General features: G+C 49.3%; 1 protein-coding gene across 2 annotated transcripts in view; it reads left to right on the top strand.

The window, feature by feature from the left end:
• The first annotated feature begins 534 nt into the window (after positions 1-534).
• GJC2 (gap junction protein gamma 2) overlaps positions 535-13805 on the top strand; it is a 112357-nt gene continuing 99086 nt past the window's right edge. For both annotated transcript variants that reach the window (XM_073334822.2, XM_073334823.2), the window contains exon 1: positions 535-989. The gene's annotated coding sequence lies outside the window, so the exon portion shown is untranslated. The remainder of the gene's footprint in view (positions 990-13805) is intronic.

The raw sequence follows: 13805 nt of genomic DNA, 5'->3' as shown, positions 1-13805 counted from the left end.
CGCTCCATCAGCTGAATATATAGCAAACCTAAGCAAAATAGGAGCAAACTGTATTTACATAATCACACCCAGGGTCTCTTCCTCCCTCCCAGCTAGCTGTCTGGGAAGCATTCATTCAGACCTATTCATGCTCACTCTGCCTGCCAAACTGGAGCCAGGGGTACATCCTGCACTTGTCTGGCTGGTTCGGCCTTTGCCTCCAGCAGTAAAATACGAGAAGCAGCAAAGCATTACGTAAGCACTGAATTACACAAGAGGAGCATTTTGGCAGGCCCCTGAGCAGAGAGAGATGGGTCCAGATCTAGAGCTCAGGCCTTGTCCACCTTGGGGGTTTCAGCCACTAGTGTGGCTGCTCTGATGTAAGCAGGCAAAGCCAATATAAGCCAGTGCATCTCATCCTGATTTCAAGCAGGTGCAAATCACAGCGTCCAATATACAGTAGTCTGTCTATTCTGTAGCTTGCATTTGTGCAGCCACACCTCTGGGCTATAACTGGGGCCAATCTTCAATGTAGACCAAGCCTCACTTAAACTGGTGTAAATCTGGAGTGACTGTTTGAAGTAAGGCCAGGGTACAGGAGAAAAGAATCTAGCCCTTCGTGTTGTGCAGTGGTCCAGCAGACCCATGTCCAATGTCTTTCCCCCTCCAGGTTGCACCTCCTGCTGTGATGTGCGATGATTATCCAAGGCTGCAGGGCAGGGAGGGCTGAGTTCTGCTGTGAGTGTGACGTCCCCTCTGCCAACTGGATCACCGCTGCAGTCTCTGAGGGTGATGAGTAGAACAAGGGTTAAAGAGGGTTTGCCCAGATTGAAACGGTCCCGGTGAACGGAGCAACTTTGTAACATCAGCGAGTACTTATCTGTGCAAAACCGGCTGCAAACCCGCCGGGAGCTGCCACCACCTTGACAGATGTGCTGTGCTGCCTTCAAGATCCCGCACAGATGTTCCTCGTCTCCCCGACAGGAAGCTTCGTTGAGCCAAGATTAGCGGTAAATACGGGTGTCTGCCTGTCTCGTAATGTGCATGCTCTGCAGCACTGTGTGTAGGTACAAAAATAACCCCGAGTTAACATTAAGGCTGGAATGTCAACAGTCAGTAAGTGCCTATCTTCTTTCCGCAGTCACCCGCTCCTCTCCCCTGACAGCGGCCCCCAGACTTATTGCCGGTGCTTCTAGGCCTCTCCTTGTCAGCATTCAGTCCCTAAATGGGCAGCTCCCTCGAGTGTGAAGAGATGAAACAGATAAACAGATGCCTTAGAGCCTTATCCAAAGCCCACTGGAGTTAATGGAAGGCCTCTCGTGGCCTGCAGAGGGCTTTGGCTCCGGCCCATCATCGGCTCATTTCTTGGAGGCGGTGGGTCTTTGGGAGAGATTTAATGAGTGCAGGGCAGCGACCTTGTGGGCCAGCTTGAGAAGGGAGTTTCATGGGTCAGAGGGTGATGTGGAGGGAAGGGCAGGGGAGAGGTGGACCAACAGTGCGCTGGAGTGGGCATTGCTGGCAGACCGGATGGGGATGCAGGCCCATGCAGTAAGCCCGGCAGGGCGTAGCGAGGGGCAGAATTATGTAGGGCACTGAAGGCAACTGCAGAGGGCTTGAATTTGGTGCAGTGGAGCCAGGCGAGCCGAAGGAAGGATTTGAAAAAGAAGTGACGCAGTCGGAGCCAAGGGCAGGGGAGCTGAGCTGAGTGGCTGCGTTCTCTATGGACTGGATGGGGCAAGAGAACAGGTAAGTTACAATAGGGGATGGCCTCCCTCACGTACTCTTACACTCTCCGGTTAGCTGCCTTTCCTACTACACCCCTCTCTGCGAGTCATGCTGCGTTGGGCTGGCTTACTGGGACAAATGCAGAGATGAATGTGTTGGCGGGCAGGGAGGTGATGTCTAAGTTGCTGTAAGGTGTGTACCGAGGTCCTGGTGCCAGTTACACCGCTGGCTTTTATGATGTTACCCTGACCTACACCACTGTGAGAGCAAAATCGTTCTTGGCAAGGTCTGGGGGGTGAATTCTGCCAACTTAGACTCCTCTCTGTATTTGGCTCATCCTCTCCTGACACACAAATGGAGCAGGTCTGAACTCTCATCCAGCTGGCTGAGAGTAACTGTGGTTCCCCAGAGTCACGCTGCTTTGACTAGCCACTGACTGGAAAAGGAGACTGCCCCCGTCGAAGAAGAGCTGGGCCCAGGGTAACCCTTGGTGTGACAATGTGGAGGGAGCAGCATGTTTTTGATTGGCTTCTTACCTCCCACTATGAGAAATTGGATCCTGCTCCAATCCCGCTGTGCAGTGCCCAGCAACTCCTCCTTCCCCCAACCACTTCTGTACCCCGTGAACCCGTCCCAGGCCACCAAACTGTATGTGAGACAGTGTGATGAGCGGACAGGGTTACAATTGTCTGCCCTTGGTGCATGATGCATCGGATGCCACTGTGGAAGTCCTTTACCCAGGACAGCAGTGCAGCAGATCTACACAGGCAAATGGAAAGCTGGAAGATGCCTTTTGACTTACACTGCATTTTAGTCTGAAAGCAGGACACTGTTCCACATATGGAGGTGGGAGAATGAGTGTGCCACATTCTAGTTGGTTTGCCATGATTCGTGAGTTGGAGAGCTGTATTTCTAGCCCCTCTAAAATGGGCAGCTCTAACGTTTTTTATTTCTTTTAGAGTTCTTTCTATGCTCTCTTGCTAAGAGGAAGCAGGCACTCTGGGCCAGCGTAGTCCTTGGAAATAATTGCACTTCTTGCTCTCTGAAAGTCCCATGCCCTTCGGCCTCATGTCCCTGAACACCACTCAAGGCGTCCAACAGATCCCCTAAAATCCATTGCCTGGGAGTGTCTTATTGCCTAATTATGGCCCCTCTGATGGCTTCCTGTTTGAGCTGGCATTGCATACAAAATTGCTTTCTTGGTATTAAAAGCTCCTGGCTCCCGCTTAGACCCATGTACAAAATAAGCCACAATTAAAATTCTTCAAGTGGTTGCATACATTGTGCCGACAGCAAAAATCTGCACTTCCGTTGTAAACCCGTGTGTATTTCCACCAAATGCTTGCTTCACTCCTTTCAATCTGACTTTCTCTCTCCGGATCATAGGCTGCATTATATAATCTCTCTTAAACTTTGTTTTTCATTTGTCTACTTTTGATGATTGTTTATTTGACACCACAAACATTTAGGGTTTTACTGTGGACCACATGGTGACTTTAGCATCCACTGAGAGATTTTAAAAAGGACAGAAAAAAGACCATTATATGCCAGGATTTTGGGGGGTATAATTGACTGAAAATAGTCAGACGATAACGCAGTAAGTTTATCTCTTCAGATGTGAAAAGCATGTAAGTCAGAACCAACGTGCCCCAATCATGATGCACAGAACACAGTGACTCTGGAAGACTTTTTAAAGTAGAGGTGCTGCATCCCCACACTGCCCCCGGCTAAGCTCCCTGCCGCCCCTAGAGCTGGGGCCGGGAGCAGGGCCATGGCTTCAGGATGGGAGGACGTGGACAGGATGGGAAGGGGGCCCAGGCTGAGGCCACAGCCAGGGGCAGGCACAGAGCCCTTACCGTGAGGCCAGCAGTCGGGACCCTGGTCGTGGGGCCAGGAGCAGAGCCCCGTGTAAAACCTGGGGGTGCTGCAGCACCCCCCGCACTGCTAGTTCCCGCGCCTATGCACAGAACTTAAGCATACATATTGGGCAAGACTAGCTACAGCTGGGTGTATACTACTGAAAAACTCCTCAACAAATGTTGATTTGAATGCTTATGTAAATTGATTTAGCAGTGTCCATACTCCATTCGTGTTTGCTTTCCGTGACCATTCTAGTGAATGGGTTCACTGGCAGGAATGTTTGCAGAAACAGATTTTCAAGTCAATAGTGCAGAAATGCAGAGAGCCAATTTCAGATTGGTGATCATAAGTATTTGCAGTAGCAACTTGATCTGAAGAGTTACGTTACGCTCCATCCACTCAGCAAACCGCAACGTCATGGGACCTGTGTCCAGTTAAAACATCTTGAATTCTGAATTCCTGTCACAAGCTGTCTGCAATCAAACTACTGACTAAGAATTGTTCATAGAGGGCCACATTTTCAAAAGCACTTAAGTGACTAAGGCCAAGGGTAAAAACTTTTGCTGATACAGCAGTATCATTTAGAGGTGTGATCTGTGTTTGTGACATTTTTATAGCCTTGCAAAAGCTCTAGTCTAGAGACAGTTTTACGGCCATAAAAATGCTTTTGGTGGTGTGAGTTATTTTGCTCCAGGAACCAGCATAAGTTATACCGGCAAAAGAACCATTTACCAGTACAAACTGCATCTGCACTAAGAGGGTGCACTGCTATGGCTTTCACCAGTATAGCCAGCAACCTTTGCTTGTGTACTCCTGGCCTTAGAAGTCTAAGTCCCCTTGACTTTCAGTGGGACTTTAGGTTCCTAAAGTCTGAACCGGAATTCCCCTGCTGGCAACCCACCAGACTGTTGGAAGGCGACCAAGCCTCTGGAGTCTGAACACAGCCCAGGTACTGGCCCAGTCATAGGGGCCACAGACACACTGCCTGGGTGCAGACTCTCTGTCTAGCACCTTCCCACTCCCAAGAGCTGCATCCATGCAATCCCTGTCCTGCCCCTGGAACCAGTGCTGCTCCTGTAATTTAGAGTAGTAGCCATGTTAGTCTGTATCAGCAAAAAGAATGAGGCATACTTGTGGCACCTTAGAGACTAACAAATTTATTATAGCATAAGCTTTCGTGGGCTAAAACCCACTTCATTGGATGCATGGAGTGAAAAATACAGTAGGAAGATATATATATACACACAGAGAACATGAAACAATGGGTGTAGCAACACTATAACGAGAGTGATCAATTAAGGTGACCTATTATCAGCAGGAGAAAAAAATGTTTGTAGTGATAATCAGGATGGCCCATTTCCAAGAGTTTACAAGAAGGTGTGAGTAACAGTGGGGGGGGGGGGAGGGAAAATAAGCAAGGGGAATAATTTGTTAGTCTCTAAAGGGCCACAAGTTCTTTTTCCTTGTTCTTTTTCCTGTAATTTAAACATACTCTCTCCTACAATCCCACCGAAGGTATGAGTCTTCTGGGACACAGTTCAGCTGTCTCACGGGGCATATGGCATATACAGATACTTTGTACAGGCATCTAATACATTAGTGCTCTTTACTTACTTGTATGAGAAATGTACAGATTGTTACAAAAATAATACCCCATACATGCATTTCCCCTCTCCAGCTGACCCTTCCCCTGTGTTCAGGGAGGCAGGATGTCCTGCACTTCCCTTGCCTCATCTGGCTCCTGCAGTTGCTTCCCTCATCTTAAGGAGTAAAAATGGCTGAGGAGCCATCATCTAAAGCCACTCTGGTCCTCTTTAATCTTCCGGCCTGCTCTGTCAGGTGACTCCCTGGTTGGCCTCAACAGCTGACCAGAGTTCTGGCAGGTCACCTCATTGCTAGGTGACCTCTTCCCTGACAAATCAGTTCTCCAGGGTAGGTAGGGTTGCAGCCATCCGGGTTTTGGCTTCTGTGCATGGGTGCCAGTTAGGGTTGCCAGATGCCCGGTTTTTGACCAGAAAGTCTGGTCAAAAAGGGGACCTGGCAGCATCCAGTTGGTACTGACCAGATACCAAAAGTCTGGTGACCGCAGGGTGGGGAAAGGTGCTGGGTCATTAACCTGTGCCAGCCCCACTCAGCCAGGGCTGCCTCCTACCTGCAGGCAGGCTCCTTGTCAGGCCGCAATAGGTCCCATCCCAGCCCTGAAGCAGAGGGAGCCCAGCTGAGGGGGCGAGGGAGGTGGAGACAATCCAGCGAGTGACGGAGGTGGGTGCAGGGGGAGAGGAGCAAGTGATGGGGACGGGGCCTTGGGGGAAGGGGCAGAGTGGGGGAGCCTTGGGGGTCCAGTTACCAGCAATTAGAAAGGTAGCAACCGTAAAGGTAGGTGCCAGCTGTTCGTCTAGGGTGCTTTCTTTTTTAATAGAGTTCCATCCAGATTTAACAGTCCACTTTTGTTAGGCCTTTGCCAGTTCCCCAGTTAGAGTTTCAGTCCAACATGGAAGTGAAAGGATAATAAAGAAGACAGGAGGCTTATACTTTCAAAATGGAGATTGCAGCTTGGCAAAGATACATACAGAGACCATGATCTCACACGCAACTCATAAACAGTGTTATTTTCACCACGCACACACAGAGAAATTAGATAAAACATAAAATACTGGAAGGTTGCAGTGAAATATAACTTTATTTCTTAGAATTCAGAACAATAACACAAGAACCAAAACCAAAGAGAGACAAAGCAGGCTGCTCTCTAAGACAGACAGACAGACACAGGCACAATTCACCCCACCTTACTCAAGGCTGTCTGTCTTCAGGCTGACTCTGATCACAGCTAAAAAGTAATCCTTTTGCTTCTGGTAGCGTCACGACAACTGTAAAATGAGCATCTAGTAACAGGCACATCCAGTCCATAATCTGGTTTATGGTTGGAGAGCGCATGCCAGGAAAATTCATACTAACTTTTTCACTGCACTTTATATACAGGTACTGCAAATACCAGAGAAACAGAATGACTTGCTGAGCTGAAAGGTCTTTTAGATGAGGCAAGAGAAACGTTTCACTGTATGGTGAATGGAGAATGGCATTTAACAGTGCTGCCTTTGGGTTCATTAAAGAACCACCTAGCCTGCAAAGGAAATGCAAGGAAATGCCTTAGAAATTTAAAGTGATAGCTCTACAATTTGTACACAGTTTTCAGTACACCGCAGACTGTAAAGACGCAGTCCCCAGATCATCATATTAAGTTGCTTAGCTTCTGAGTAAAATTTTCCAAAGTGCTTGTTTGAGAAATAAGTTTGAACAAAGTGCAATCTCTTCATGGACAATTTAGGAACAGAAGGGGCGGAATGTGTTTGAATAAACCATTAGTTATGCAGATTGACCTTAATCTAATTGTAGCTTTAAGCCATTTATTTATTTGTGTGGTGGGCTGTGGTGGGGTTGTGCATTGTCAGCTGTTCCTAGAGGCATTGTTCTTGGTCTCTGCAGAGAGGCACAAAGAAAGGATCCGTCCATACTCCCAGGGAGCTAGACTTATGGCAGCCTTCTTAATGATTGTTTAAAATGTCACATTTTGTATTTTTCCAGGCACACACAGATAATGCACCATGATGGCTGACATTTCCTTGTGCTGAGATATCCCAGTGCATACTGTGCTAGCAGAGTCTGGTACCCCTGCTCTGTCCTGGAGCAGAGAGTCTTCCCCAAAGGAAGTTGTTTTAGTCACTATCCATCTGTTCTCTCAACTTCATATTCCTCTTGCTTTGTCTTCTGAGAACATTTCAGACCCTAAAAGAGCAGCCCATTACTGAATAAAAATCAAACTGACTTTCCGTGCTCCACTGCCAGATTGCCCCCTGCTCCAGCACTGGTCAGCGGTGATGTCGCCAATCCATTGCATGCTGGGACATCTCAGTCAGGCCCAAAGTCAGCAACGCCCCACATCACTACACACTGCCTTGTCCCAAAGATGGAGGTCCCACCAGCACCTCTTGTAGTCTGACAGCAGCGTGCAGTCCTTGGCCCTCTCTCTGTAGTGTCCAATATGTGCCGGGGTAGGCAGGAGTCTAATGTGGTGTGGCAGTCCCTTCTGTGATTGCAAGATCCAAGCTGGGACTTAGTGAGAACGAATGTGATAATGGTAGGTAGCACAGGTTCTGTCAGTCAGGCTGGGAGGTAGAGAGCCAGGGAGGACAACAGTTAGTGTCAATGTCCCGCAGCTTCAGTAAATAATCCTTTGTATATTCAGCATAACAGAGTCCTGTCTGTTTTCTACCACGCAGGATGCTGCAGCCTCCACAGAGGGACTGAGTCTGCCATGTGCTCAGCTCAGGGAGTGAGAGAAGCCAGAGCCATCCCCCTTGTGGGGCTGTGTGAAATGTTAGGCCCGATATTACAATGATTGTATAATGCAAGCCCCAAATGAAACAGCCAGCCACGGGCCGTCAGCCTTTAAAAGAAGAACTGGCACAAAGCCAGTAGCCAGCACTTTACCCACAAAGGGACCAGTTCCCAACTCCAGAGGGAGGAATGGGAAAAACCAAAGGGAGGGTCAAATACCGGCACAAGGGCCGTAAGAATAATCCATCTGAAATAGACCAGATTTGTAACATGCCCTAAGGGAGGAACATGGGGACGACCCAGTCCTAATGGAACCTAGGGACAGATCCAAGCCATAGCAGCTAACTTTTACCACCCAGCAGGGGCATGGAGGAGACTGGCTCATGATGTCTTCATTGTCAATGGCTATTTTAGGGGGAAGCTCAGTCACAGGGAAGCAAGGTGCCAGGGGAGAATTGATTTCTCTCTCAAACGCACCGTATTAGTTACATTACAGTACAGCAGAGGCTCTGGGAGAGGTACTGAGCACATTCCAGGAGCTGAGACTCTGGAAATCCTACAGAAATATGGCAGCATCACTCCTGGCTGAGAGTGCCGGAATAAGATGATGATGATGGAGATTGAGTTGCAGTGTCTATAGCCGAGAGAGACCCACACCAAGCTAGTAGTATTCACATTGGCACATAAAGCAGCACTCCAGCTGGCCAAAGAACCTGCCTCTCCTAGCCTGCCTGCAAAAAGAACAGGTTTTCTGACATATACTACTTCTCAGCTTGTTTGATCTCGCTCATTTTCTCTTGGAACTGTAGATTGTTAACAAAATCTCTCCTCCGCTGTTCTGCCGGCCCATGCAGAGACATGGGAAGTTGGCATAAGATCGAGGGTGAAAAACTGTTTTTGAGCAGGGTTAATAGACAAAACATTCAAGCATTTACACAATGCTGGCACAAACACCATACGCACCCCATTTAGTGCATGTGAACTCCACACGGATGCTCTAAGTACACCTTGCATACACAAATTCAGCAGGTTGTGTTACCACACCACAACAGTCATGCTTACAAACTACTCCTGTGCGCTCTCAGCACCACACGTGTGCCGCGCGAACACCACACACACTCTCTGCAGCACTCCTGCTGACAAACACCATGCATGCACAGCAGTGTGTACACACCCACACTCAGAACACTCCACAGACTTACATGCACACCCACATCACACACCTGCATGCTCTTTCTCATGCACACACACACAAAAACACTCCAACATTTAATCACAGTGAGGAAAATCAGGGGCAGAAGAATCCTGCTGGAGACAGAGATGGGGCCTGAATGTTGGGGAAGCAGCTGCCACGTTATATCCGTCCACCCAATGACAGACATGTCAGTTTAATTTGCATCTGGCTTGCTTAACATCCTTTATCTTACATAATGCAGCTCTTTATACAGTTGTAGTGTTTAATGAAAAGAGAAATTGAATCCACAGTGAACAGACTTTTCCAGGTACATTAGAACTCTTGGGAATATCACTCGTAGCAGACTGCTTAGGAGAAACAGTCAATTCCTTGCAAGTGCCTAAGAACTGAGACATTGGTGTGAGTAGCTGCTTTTTAATGCCATATTTGGTAAGCTTTGTCAAAACCAGGGACTCCCAATTACTTTTCCTGGTTGTTGATGCTGAATGCTGCTGCATGCCACCTCAGAGGTGGCTGCATTTCATTGGTAGGGGAAGCGCAGTTTGTTACACACGTTGGAATCTTTGGGATCGGAAGTCGCTCTGTAAACATCCAGTATTGTTGTCCTTTATAGCATGTGTTTAATTTAGGGCTTTTTGGACGAGCTGGAAGAAGGAAATCCCTTTTCCGGAAAAACTTCACTTAAAAAAATTGTTTTGAATTAGGACGAAAAGTCAGAGGTGAGATTTTTTTTGTGGGAAATTTTAAAGAGAAATTCCATTTCAGAAGAACCAAATGGAATTTCTCATCCTTTCTCCTGGAAGGCTCTTGTCGATGTCAGTTCTGAAACTGACCAGAACCTTCCCTGGCCAGAGGGCCTAGCTACTCAGCCTCCCTTCCCTTCCCTTCCCCTGCAGCTCCAGGAGCCAAAGAGGTGGGGTGCTAATCTCCCCATTTCCCCCTTCCCGTCCCTCTAATCTCTAGAGATGGAGAGGCAGAGACTCTGGCTCCGCAAGCTGCGGAGGAGTGAGCAAGGCTGAGAGCTCCAGCTCTCTGCCTTTACAGCTCCTGGAGCTCGGTGGAAGGCTAAGCTGCAGAGTGTCTCTGTGATCAACCTGGGCCAGGAAAGTTTTTGTCAATTTCCCTTACGGGAGGTGAACCTTCCTGGCGGTCAGCCGGGAACGTCATTATGGTTTTTCTGATGAAAATTTTCCAGCAAAACTAAAGTTTTCCCCTGAAAATTTTTTGTTTTGTGAGAAGAGCATTTTTCATCAGAAAATCATTTGAATGAAAAACTTTTTGACTAGCGCTACGGGCCACATGATCATGGCGGTTTGTGCTCGTGTGACACCCCACCTCCCCCGATGTGTGTGTGATACAAGGTTTCTTCTGTGCCCAATCTGCAGAGGATAGGGGGCTGCTGCTGGGCCAGTTAGAGAGCCTGGGTCTCTAACTCAAGCTGTAGCAGCCTGTGCTTTTTAGCTTTGGGGGTCCACAGGTAAATTGCCAGGGTGTCAGCCAAAATGGTGACCATCACACTTTTTCCCAATGGAGGCGTGTGCATGGGTTAGGTTGTTACTAGGCAAGGGCAATATGCATAGCTGTATGGAGGCACTTGTGCCATAAAAAGCAGGGCATGCTGGGGCTGGAAATATTTGCTGGGGATTTATTTGTAATCTGTCAATGAGGGCTAAAACAAGAGCTCTGTTTCATGAAAAATATCAAGGTATCCGCATCTGGGTTTCATTTCTCATCAGAATGAAAACTTCTGAAACTTTTCATGGAAAAAACAAGGGAGACCCACCCCAGAATGGCCAATTAGTTAGGACATTCACCTGGTACTTGGGAGATCTAGATTCAAGTGCCTGGCCCAAATCAGGCAGAGTGCAGATTGAAACCTGGGTCTCCCAAATCCCAGCAGAGTGGTCTAACCACTGGGCTATTTGGTATCCTAAGGCAGGTTTGCTCTTGTTTTGACCAGAAATTCCATCCTCGACCTGAGACACCTTTCAGTCGGAACTGATACATTCTCAGAAACGTTTTCAGTTTCAATTAAATCTGCATTTTCGGATGAAAAAAAGCTTAGTCGAAAAATTCCCAATCAGCTCAATTGCCAGTATAGCAAAAGTCTTTGGAAAGCGACTATGTTGCCCCAACACCATTGTTGTTGTCTTTAAGATCTTTTTCTAGAGAAGGGTGCCACTAGAGAAGGGTGTCGGATTGCCAGCCTGGACACTAAAGCCTCCCGTCTGTCAGCAGGACAGGGACCCATGTGGATGCGGGAAAAGCCTAGCTCTGTTAAGCTAGCCCTATGGGCTGAGAGGATAGGTTAGCCTCTATTTAATCCTTTGCATCTCTGCTGAGGCATCCTGTGGGCACCTGTTCCTTGTGAACCAGACTGAAATGACTCTGCCTGTTTCTTGTAGGGTACCAAAAAGCCTTTGGATGGTAACTGCCTTCAGTGTAGCTAGCAACCTGCCAGACTAGAGGGGTCCTAGACCCCATTATCAACCCCTCCCCAAGCCATCCAAGCTCCTTGCCGGCTTTTTGTTTGTTTGCTGAGGACACTTGTCATTTCCTGTTGTGGGCTGTCTGAGTGAGGAGCCCGTCATAGTGATGGCTCCAGCACGCGTTCTCATTCAGCAAGGACAAAAGGGCTCTCCACGCTGCCTGTCCAGCTGTGTTTCTGTAACCTTTCCATGACCCTCTGTCACCCAAGCTGGTTACAGCAAACACATGGTGAGTTGTGTCCATCCCACAGTCTTTCCGCCTCCTGACTGTGTGTATCCACGCGCAGCTCAGCTGCTACAGGGCAGCTGCGGCAATGCATTGTGGGAAAAGCTGGTCAGTTCTCCCATAGTGCACTAGCGGCTGACAGAGAACCTGGAGCCAGCGGCGTGTGTATAGCGGGGCAAGGTGCATACACACTAGAGCCATGATACTCAGACCTCAAGGGTTCAGGAGCCGAATTAGCAATCCGCATTACCCAACAGAGCCAGAGGCGTGTGCATGGATTGACTATATAGCACTATAGTGGATGGAACAATCACAGAGAGCATTTTAATATCATGTGCTGCACAGAGCTGCAGGAGACGCATTACAGAGCCACTTGGGACTCCCGAGCCTCAGTGTGAGTATCCCTGCTCTAGAGTCTCCAGTTGCACAGAGGAAGGATGCTATGCCAACCTGATGCCATGGGCACAGCCAGGGGAGCCTGCCCATGTGGCAAAATGCCGCATGCCAGCTTACAGAAAGGCCCTCGTGGCCCAGCCTAGGCCTCTAGCAGGGGTGAGGCATGGCTGGCAGCCGTGGTTACTACCCAAGGGCCCACTCCAGAGCTGACTGAAATCAATGGAAAGGCTCCCCCCCGATGAGTGTGGGCTTTGAATCAGGTGTCAAACGTGGTGTGTGGCATTACACTATGCTTGGAGCCAGCCAGGCCGCTGACCAATTAGAACGGTGGCTCAGAGCTGTGGCATGGCCGGGCTGGGAGAGCCTCTCCCGTACAGCAGTCATGTTTCCTGTTAGTGCCACGGGTAGACAAAGTGCCTCTGACCTTGGCCCAGCAGGACACCGATCTATAAGTCAGAGTGAAGCCCAGCCGCGGCAGAGCCTGAAACAGCCTTTTCTGGAGGGCGGAGAGGAAGCGAGCTTTGCTGAGTGCTTCCTGGATATTTTCGGTGGTGTCAGCGAGCCCCGCTAGGTCTCAGTGGTTCTCCAGCGCCATGCAATAAGCTGCCAGCATCAGACGGTTACCATGGCTAAATGCTGTATTGAAACTCTAACTATGCTCTCTCCCTGTTATCCAGCCAAGGATTGATCACAGCATAAGTGCAGGGGCCTCTGCTCGCCCCAGGGCTGAGTGCTGTTCGTGCTCCCCACCCACTCAGCTTGGCAGAGCCTGGGGGAGCAGGGGAAGGAGGCAGTGAATCTCCCCGCTGTGTGATTGGCTTTGGTTCTCCTCCTCCGCCCCTGTCTGCCCCTCAGGGAGCGAGCGCATGTCATGCACAGTGGACCAGCCACTCTCCTGGCTCCTCCTGCAACACGTGAACGATCATTGGTAAGCAATGACTTGGGGAAATGGTCCTGCTCTTCAGGGCAGAGAGCCGGGCTCTTCAGATAGCGTGTCCAGATTCCCTTAGTCACAAGGGATCAATTTGAGATGGAGCCCCATAACAGTTCACTGATTCTGCACTAGCTTTGGTTTACTGCCCTTGGCTGCTTTTCAACAGCCATTTTCCATGGTTTCACTCTCACACAGAGAGAGAACAGTGTACGGGATACTAGTTTTCAAGGCCTCCACTGCACGGCCTCTCTGTCTGCAGCTCTCTGAGACAATGTAGCTGGCAAGCCCATGGTGACACTTGTGAAAGCTGGCAGTGGATCAGTCTTATTGGAGTAGGATGACCCTATGTCCTGTTTTGGCCGGAACAGTCCCTTTTTTAAGCCCTGTGCAGGCCCTCCCAACTTTTTTGGCAAAAGTGGGCCTTTGTCCCATTTGCTCTTGCCAACTTGATCAGTGCAGAGTAACATGTGGGAGAAGGGGGGGTGAGCAGTGATGCCAGCCCCGCACTGGTGGGGGAGGCAGGGCTCGGGCGGGGGGCAGGCAGGGCTCCGGCAAGCAAAGACACCAGCCCTGCATGGGGAGGGAGGGGCAGGGCTCAGGCCAGCCCCGCATAGGGAAGCGAGGGGTGGGGGAAATGAGGCTAGCCCCACGTGGCGTCCCATTTTA

This window comes from Lepidochelys kempii, chromosome 2 (genome assembly GCF_965140285.1).
Source record: "Lepidochelys kempii isolate rLepKem1 chromosome 2, rLepKem1.hap1, whole genome shotgun sequence".
Lineage (NCBI taxonomy): Eukaryota > Metazoa > Chordata > Testudines > Cheloniidae > Lepidochelys > Lepidochelys kempii.
The sequence above is the reverse complement of the archived record's forward strand: the minus strand, read 5'-3'. Positions and strand labels throughout refer to the sequence as shown.